The following is a 9,947-nucleotide window of genomic DNA, read 5'->3' on the forward strand; positions in this document are numbered from 1 at the left end:
CTTATGCTAAGTGTATGAAAGAAATTGTTACTAACAAAAGAAAGATATTGGAAGCTGAAATTTCCACCATGCTTGCTAATTATACTTTTAAGGGAGGAATACCAAAGAAACTTGGAGATCCAGGAGTACCAACTATACCACGCTCCATTAAAAGAAACTATGTTAAAACTGATTTATGTGATCTTGGAGCCAGTGTTAGTGTTATGCCTTTATGTTTGTATCATAGACTTGAATTGATTAAGTTGACACCTACTGAAATTTCTTTACAAATGACTGATAAATCAACTGGTATACCCATCGGTATTTGTGAGGATGTGCCTGTTGTGGTTGCAAACGTTACTATCTTAATAGATTTTGTTATTCTTGATATTCCCGAGGATGACAATATGTCAATTATCCTTGGTAGACCCTTTTTGAATACTTTAGGGGTTGTTATTGTTTGCAACAAAGGCAATGTCACTTTTCATGTTAATGGTAATGAGCATACAATACACTTTCCGAAGAAACAACCTCAAGTTCATAGTATTAATTCTATTGGAAAAATTCCAACTATTACTATTGGATGTTTTGAATTCCCTCTTCCTATTGCCAAGAAGAAATATGATATTATTATTGTTGGGGACATGCATATCCCGTTGAGGTAACCTAGTGTTATTCGAAAATTCTCCGGTTTCATGTCATTAGGAAGAAGTTTGTTAATAAGACTTGATCAACCTTGTTAATGGATTCCTTTTGATGAGCATGAGATGGATGAATTTAGAAGGCACAACTCCCTGTACCCATCTTTTACTTTCTGTTATTTAGAATAAATAAAGGAAAATTAGTTTTTTCTGTCTATTTTCTGAATTATCCTTGCAATAATAAAAAAAATGTCCCGAAAATAAAAGTTCCCCAAATGCCCTGAAAATTGGATATGATTTTTTATAGAATATTTTAGAATTTCTGGTGCAAAGAACACACCAGGGGCCCTCATGAGCTGGCCACAAGGGTGGAGGGCGCGCCCCCTAACCCTATGGGCTCCACGTGGCCCCCTCCACTTATTCCAGCACCCATCCACTCCTTCTTCCTCCATAAAAAATCACTCCATAGCTCAAACTCGTGTTCTTGCTCATCTCGCTGCCATTTTCAATCTCCTTGCTCAAAGCTCCATTCACAAAACTGCTTTGGGCAATTGTTCTTCGGTATGTGACTCCACCAACTGTCCAATTAGTTTTTGTTCTAGTGCTTTATACATTGCAAATTTTTGCTGCTCTGGTGACCTTATTCTTGAGCTTGCATGTCAAATTTATATGGTCCTAAGTAGTTTTGATGCATGATATAGCCTCTAGGCACTTGTAGGAGTAGTTGCTATCAATTCTATTGAGTTTGACTCATTTTTATTTTGAGTTACTAATTTTTTTTAGAAATTTTCAGAGAAAGAAAAATTTCTAGGAGAATGTACCAAGGTGGTTCTTCAAGAAAACAAGCACCAAGGCGTTCGATACACGAACTGGACCCTGAACCACCAAGGGAAGCTCAAGTGAAGCCATGTGAATGGCCGTCGGATGAATTTATGAAACGTGCAGGTTTCAAGGATGAATTCTATGAGTATGTACAAAATGCGGACCTTGAGGATTTTTTATCAGACAAATGTTTACAGTATCATTATCTCACCGATTCCTTCGTGCGGAGGTTTGAGTTTTCATCTAAGCGTAACACTCATACTGTCCTGTTTGATCTTTATGACGAATCTTATACCATGGAACTAGAAGACTTTTGTGATGCATGTAAAATTCCACAATGGGGCAGTCTTAGTGAGCCTCATAAATCTGAATATAATGATTTCCTTGCTAGCGTCACTGTTGGAGAAATCAGAAATATCACACATGCCTCCATTGGGAGCATTTATTTTCCTGCCATACATTATTTTGCTCTCTTCATAGGCAGATGCATTAATGGTAAACATGATCATAGCCACCTTTGTGCTTCAGATCTTAGTGTCCTTAAGTGTGCGGTGTTGGATGATAAACGATATAATTTAGGGGCTATTGTTGCTAGGAGGTTACACCATAATGCTAAAGATGGAGATTTATTTGGTGGGATTTATGCAACTCGTTTAGCTAACTATTTGGGTGTACCTATTAGAGGGTATGATATGGAGTTGCCACCTGCTTTTTTAGATTATGAGGCTTTGGTACGCTACCAATTTCTTAAGAGGAATGAACAGATCCTCCAGTACCGACTAATCTTTGATAGACGGCGCGCCATCCTTGTTACTCTTCCTGCTCCAACTTTCTTTAACTTTCAGGCAAATGGGCGATATTTTATAACTAGAGAGGAAGCAAATGAGTATGAGAGAACAGCGGAGGCCGCTCGCCTCCATGCTGCAGCACTTCAGGCAGTGGCTGACGCGTCTCAGTACAACCCCGACTACAACTTTGGATATCCACCAGGGCAGCCATGGGCTTAGACCAACTTAGGCCAAAAGCCTAAGCTTGGGGGAGTATGTATTTCTCAACGACATTACATTCATGTTCACACACTCATTCTAGTTGTCGGTGTTCATACTTTTTCATTGTATTATCCATGTTAGTTTATTTATTCTTCTCGCTTTCTTCTTGTGTGTTTGAAAAACCTTAAGAAAATAAAAAAAAGTTAGTTGTAGTTAGTTTATTTTCTATGCATGCTTAGTAGTAATATTAATAGAAAACCGAAAAAGATTTCTCATTCTTCTTTTGTTTGTTTGGAGCTTTCTCATGTAAATAGTTTTTCTCGTTCTTGTTACTCTTTCTTCAGAAAAACAAAAACTCCAAAAATATTTCAGTGTGTTTCTTTGAATTTCTTTTCTTTTCTTTGGGGGTCGAGAGGAGAAGACCACGATGAAAATGTTGAGTGGCTCTCATATGCATTATTGTTGATCTAACAAAGAGCCCGTATTACCTTGTCTTCTCCTTTGAATTAATGTTTGCAGATTCCGGCTCAGTCCAATGCACGTGCACTATTATTATTATCCACGCCATTCGGTCGTGCAAGTGAAAGGCAATAATGACGATATATGATGAAATGATTGAGATGAGGAGAAGCTGGTATGAACTCGACCTATCTTGTTTTTGTAAATACGATTAGTTCATTGTTCCTGATTTAGCATATTATGAATGAAACATGTTTGCAATGACAATTAGAGATCATAGTTACCCATGCCATGCTTAATTAGCTAGGAGCTTATAATGGTTTACCTTGCGTGCCAACACGAAAATTAAAATGGTTGTGATGTAGTATGATAGGATGGTATCCTCCTTTGAATGATTGAGTGGCTTGACTTGGCACATGTTCATGCATGTAGTTGAAACAAAATCAACATAGCCTCTACGATATTTATGTTCATGGTGATTTATATCCTACTCATGCTTGCACTCAATGTTGGTTAATCTCAATGCATGTTTATGACTGTTGTTGCTCTCTAGTTGGTCGCTTCCCAATCTCTTTCTAGCCTTCACTTGTAATAAGTGGGAATACTTCTTGTGCATCCACTTCCATAAACCCAAAGTTGTTCCATATGAGTCCACCATACCTTGCTATATGCGGTATTTACCTGCCGTTCCAAGTAAATTTGCAAGTGCCAAACCCTAAACCTTCAAATGATAATCTATTTTGTATGCTCGAATCGCTCATGTATCCACTAGGGCTGTAAATATCTTCCATGCTAGGTGGGGTTATTCTCACGATGAGTGGACTCCTCTCATCATTCACAAGAAAATGGCTGGTAATCGGGATGCCCAACCCCATGCTCAAAGCAAATCAAATCAAAATAATTGCAAATAAAACTCCCCCGGGACTGTTGTTAGTTGGATGGTACCCGTTGTTTTGGACCAGCCATGGAGTGTGCTTGTTGGTGGTGGGGGAGTATAAACTTTACCATTCTATTTGGGAACCGCCTATAGTGTATGTAGCATGGAAGATACCGAGATCTCTTAGTTGTTATGTTGACAATGAAAGCATGCCGCTCAAAATATTATTTATCTCTGCTTTCAAAACTTGAGCTCTGGCACCTCTGTAAATCCCTGCTTCCTTCTGTGAAGGGCCTATCTATTTACTTTTATTGTTGAGTCATCATCCTCTTATAAAAAGCACCCGTTAGAGAGCACCCCTGTCATTTGTATGCATTGTTATTAATTTATATTTAGTATGACTGTGACTGGATCTCTTTTACCATGAATTACAATGTCTAGCCAGTCCATCTTCAGGGGTGCTCTGCATTTATGTTTTGTGGTCTCAGAAAGGGCTAGCGGGATACCATCTTGTTATGTCATATCATGATTGTTTTGAGAAAGTGTTGTCATCCAAGATTTATTATTATTGCTCGCTAGTTAATTATGCCATTGATATGAGTAAATGTGAGACCTAAAAGTTATTGTGAATATGGTTAGTTCATAATCTTTGCTGAAAACTTGAATGCTGGCTTTACATATTTGCAACGACAAGATCAAACAGAGTTTGTAAAAGTTTTTCTTTATCACTTTCAGTTTGTCAACTGAATTGCTTGAGGACAAGCAATGGGTTAAGCTTGGGGGAGTTGATACATCTCCATCGTATCTACTTTTCCAAATTATTTTGCGCTTGTTTTGGACTCCAACTTGCATGATTTGAATGGAACTAACCCGAACTGAAGTTGTTTTCTGCAGAATTGCCATGGTGTTATTTTTGTGAAGAATAAAAATTTCTCGGAATGACCTGAAACTTCACAGAGATAAGTTTTGGAATTAACAAAAAATAGAGGTGAAAGAATCAAGTGAAGGGGGCCCACACCCTGGCAACAAGGGTGGGGGCGCGCGACCCGACCTTGTGGCTCCCCTGGACCTCCACCGACCTCAACTCCAAATCCATATATTCACTTTCGGGGAGAAAAAAACAGAGAGAAGGATTCATTGCGTTTTACGATACGGAACCGCCGCCAAGCCCTGTTCTTCCTCGGGAGGGAAGATCTGGAGTCTGTTCGGGGCTCCGGAGAGGGGAATCCACCGCCATCATCATCATCAACCATCCTCCACCACCAATTTCATGATGCTCACCGCCGTGCGTGAGTAATTCCATCGTAGGCTTGCTGGACGGTGATGAGTTGGATGAGATTTACCGTGTAATCGAGTTAGTTTTGTTAGGGTTTGATACCTAGTATCCACTATGTTCTAAGATTGATGTTGCTATGACTTTGCTATGCTTAATGCTTGTCACTAGGGCCCGAGTGCCATGATTTAAGTTCTGAATGTATTATGTTTTCATGAATATATTTGTATTCTTTATCCTATCTTGCAAGTTATAGTCACCTACTACGTGTTATGATCCGGCAAGCCCGGAGTGATAGTCTGGACCACTCCCGGGGATGATCGTAGTTTGAGGAGTTCATGTATTCACTAAGTGTTAATGCTTTGGTCCGGTACTCTATTAAAAGGAGGCCTTAATATCCCTTAGTTTCCAATAGGACCCCACTGCCATGGGAGGGTAGGACAAAAGATGTCATGCAAGTTCTTTTCCATAAGCACGTATGACTACATTCTGAATACATGCCTACATTATATTGATGAATTGGAGCTAGTTCTATGTCATCCAACATAATTATCCATCATTGATCCATTTCCTACGAGCTTTTCACATATTGATCTTTGCTTCATTACTTTTCCGTTGCCACTGTTATGATTACTACAAAACTGCTACTGTTACTTTTGCCACTGTTACCGTTACTTCCATACTACTTTGCTACTAAATATTGTGCTGCAGATATTAAGTCTTTCAGGTGTGGTTGAATTGACAACTTAGCTGCTAATACTTGAGAATATTCTTTGGCTCCCCTTGTGTCGAATCAATAAATTTGGGTTGAATACTCTACCCTCAAAAACTGTTGCGATCCCTTATATTTGTGGGTTATCACCCAGCCGCAGTCCACTCCGGCTCCATCGCCGCAGCTAGAGACCCCCATGCCCAACACCCAGGTGCTCGGGTCTGAGGTCTTGCCACCCCCACCTCCCCGTCAAAGGCGGGCTAGTGTGGGGTGGACTGACGAGACGGAGGCAGCCCTGACGGGCTCCTCCCTCGAAGAGCACTGTGCCTTGGTGAGCGCAGTGCTCCAGGGCTTTCGGTCTATGGAGACCGAAATGCGAGAAGCCTTCAAGGGCCTCATTACGGGATTCGAGGTACTCTCCAGCCCTTATGCCAAAATAGTTTATTTGTTTGAGTTTGTAAATTGATGTATTTGTCTGAGGACATACTCTCATCGCCTCCTAAACGACATGGTCAGTGAGTTGCCCCTTAGCCTAAGGCTGGTTTCAAGAAACCGGTGTTGGGATCATATAGAAGTTGGACGATGCTTCCCAATGTTATGAGGTGATTGTCCGTAGTTTCAGTGAATTGGTTGTTGGGCTTATGTAAAAAAATCCTTGTTTGCAGGTTTCTACCTCAGCTCCGACCTCCGTCTTTGAGGCGATTGTGGATGTAAACCAAAAGCTCGAGAGGTCCAAGAAGGACATTAACCTGATGAACCAACGGAGCGGTCCCAAGGTAAGCGGCCAGTATTTCACACCCTTGAATGTTACTTCGAAAACGAAAAGCGTGCTGTGTGTTGTCTTTGAACTAGGAGCTAATGCCGAACTATCTGAATGGCAGCGGCCATGGCCAAGCTTGAGGGGCTCAAGGCCGAGCTCAAGAAGTCTTGACAGGAGGTGGAGCGGCAAGGGCTACGGCCGTGAAGGTGGAGAAGGCTCGTGCTCTCGAGAAGGTCACTAGGGAGAAGAACCAGGCGCGTGTCCTGGAAATCAAGGAGACCTGAAGGGCGTGTTCAAAGCATGCGATAAACTTCAGGTGGAGGAGAAGCAGGCAAAAGAAGAGCTCAAGAAGCTCCAACTTGCACACTCCAAGCTCCAGACCACTGCCCGGGCCGACCGCGAGGTGCTGCAGCAAGTGGAGCAAATAGCCGCGGGTAAGCCATATCTACTTCAATGCGTGTTTGCAGCAAAGGTGTGTCGAGCTCACCCAGTTGTGGTGTTCCGTAGAGGTCTTCGTCGATCTCCCAAAGAGCGTGCCGGATGCAACCCTGCACTTTGACCAACAGGAGGGCCAGGAGGAGGAGAGGGCATTCCGGCAGTAGTTCTAGGAGTCGCCATCGTGACAGCTGCTGAATCATCGAATGAAGCGGCTCACAGAGCTATTCCGTGTGGTGAGGCGGGTGCTCCAAGACCTCTATATAAAGTTTTGGCCTGCCAAAGCCCTGCTGACCAGCTTCTTCGACATCCTGGCTCGACTACTGGTCACTGTGTAACGCCCCGGATCCGATGCGCCAGGTGTCTTCCAGTTATTCGCCTCCGTTGCCATGTCATTTGCTTGCGTGTTGCATTTTGCCATGTCATCATCTTCATTTCATCCGCATGTTTTTCAAAACTCGCATCCGTTCGGGTTCCCCTGGTTCTCTCCGTTGTCCGTTCGGAGTCCAGACCACACTCGCACGCGCCCGCGGCACCTCCGAAATATTATTTTATAAGTGGCATAAAAATGTTCTCGGAATGGGTTGCAACTTGTCGTGCGGTCTTATTATAGTGTAGACAGACGCCTGCCAAGTTTCATTGCATTCGGAGTCCATTTGATAGCCCAACCGTTAAACTTATAGCGGCATCATTGTCGGTCAAACGTCGGACGGTTTCGGTCTCCGAAACCATTGCCGGGCTGCTATTCTCTTCTCTCCTCTCAGGCCAACTCATCTACACAGCCCTCCTGCAGCCCACCTAGTCCCCCCTTTGCCCGGAGCCGCATGATCGCGATCGTACGCTTCGAATCGCTCCTAAATACCCCCTAACCCTAGCCATTTCTCTATATAAACACCCACATAACTCATTTTGGGCATCCCTTGCCCCTAAACCTACCCTACCCCTCCTCCCACCTCTCAGCCGCCGCATCTTCCTCAAATTCCACGCCGGCCCTCTTCCCCGCCGCCACTTGTCGCCCCCTCCTCGCCTGCACTGCCGCTCTCCACCTCACGGGCGCCACTTGGCACGTAGCCATTGGCTGCGCCGCCACCTGAGGCGTCGCCCCGGCCAACCGGGCGCCGCCACGTCCCCTCCCCCGCCTCCACGTTGCCTCCCCAGCATGCAGACACCGCACAGGCCCGCGGAGCCCATCCCCGGCCCGCTCTGGGCCGCGACGGGCCCGAATCCGCCCGAACGAGCGCTGCCCGGCTCCCCGAGCCCTTCTCCCGTCAGCCCCGCCGCCGCCATGCCCCAACTTCGCCTCCCGTCGTCGTTCCCTGCTCCGGCGGGTCACCGGAGTCAGTCCCCACCGGAGATCGTGGACGCCGCCTTCGCCAGGTAGCGCCTCCCCGTCTCCCCTCTCCCTCTCGCTTCTCTCTCTCTCTCAGAGCTCTCTCTCCCCGCAGGAACCCCGCCATGGCGCCGCCCCTAGCTCAACGAGCGCCGCCGTCGCCGCCCAGAATGGATCCGGCCTCACCGGATCTGCCCGGATCCACCAGGGCCCCTCCATGCCTTGCCTCTAACCTCGCCGGCACTCCCTGTCTTCGTCGCCACCGCCATGGCCTCCTTCCCGTGAGGAGCACGGGAGGAGGACGAGCTCCTCTCGCCTGGGTCACGTGGGCCCCGCGACCGGCCCAGCCGACCTCCCCTCCAAGGCCCAGCCCAACCTGACCGGCCCCCGGGCCCTCTGGTGAGCAACCTCACCCTAGTCTCTGCCCGCGTGCACTATAGCTATTTTACGCTCATCTCGAATGGGGTCAATTTGGCTAAGTCCCCAGATCTGTAACATTTTCATGCCCTATTCATCGCATCTTATCTCCATGCATATTGCTCCGTTTCGTGCGTGTGATATGTCAAATTGTTCGTCTCAACGAGTTCTTCATTTCATTCCATTGCATCATGTTCATTTGAGGTCATCTTGATGCCTGAATCATCGTTGCAAGAGTGCTTCATGATATTAATCTGCTGAAACTGTTATAACATGCTCATTTGTCATTTTTGCCATGATTGATGTGTGCATCCTATGAGGTTGATGTCTACATGTGTTTTGAACTATGCCATGCCATCTTTACAGGGGTGCTTACCATGTATTTTTGTGATCAATGTGGTGACTAGCACAAGCATGCAAACTAGGCATCGTGATGTTGCTGATTTTAGTCCCTGTTCTGCTGTTATTTTGATGCCATGTAAACTTGATGCTACAGAGAGATCCATGCATATTTTGAGTTACTTCAGTAAGGATGTTTTGAACATTGTTCTCTATCCATTCATGCCCCTGCTTGCAATTATGGAGTACTCTAGCATGTCATTTTCGTGCAATACTTTTGCTTCAAAATGTTTCCTGCCAGATTGTTTACATGTTATTCAATTTTGCCAAGGTTGCTATAGTTGATCCTTGCATGCTATGAACTTGTTCTTGCCTTGGTTTGTTTCATAAACATGTCTTATTGATGATGCTATGCTTATCTTGTCATGCAATGACTTGTGGTGAGTGAATCGAGCTTGTTAAGTAGTGTACTTGCTGTTACTGTTTTGCTAGGCTGAATCTGTTATTTCGTGATGCTATGTAAACCTGCCGCTACAAATCATTCTATGCATAATCTGGAGATGTTCACTAAATATGTTTTGTTCTACATGTCATGCTATATCCATCCATGCCCCTGGTAGCATTTAGAGCTTACTTTAACTTGTTGTAATCTTGCTCCAAAGTTGCTAAATAATGTTGCTGTCAGCGTGTTAACATTAAGTTCAATTGTTGCCATGTGTTTTGCTAGTGTTCCATGCACCCTATGGACTTGCTCTTGCCATGCTTAGCTTCACAAATATGTCTTCTTACTGTTGGTTGCCTTGCCATGCCATGTATTGCTCTGCAGTGAGTTGCACAAGCTCATCAACATGCCTTCATAATTCTGTTCCTGCCATGTATGAATCTGTAATATAACTTGCTATGTTTACATGGGT

Source organism: Triticum dicoccoides, chromosome 7B (assembly GCF_002162155.2).
Source record: "Triticum dicoccoides isolate Atlit2015 ecotype Zavitan chromosome 7B, WEW_v2.0, whole genome shotgun sequence".
Classification (NCBI taxonomy): domain Eukaryota; kingdom Viridiplantae; phylum Streptophyta; class Magnoliopsida; order Poales; family Poaceae; genus Triticum; species Triticum dicoccoides.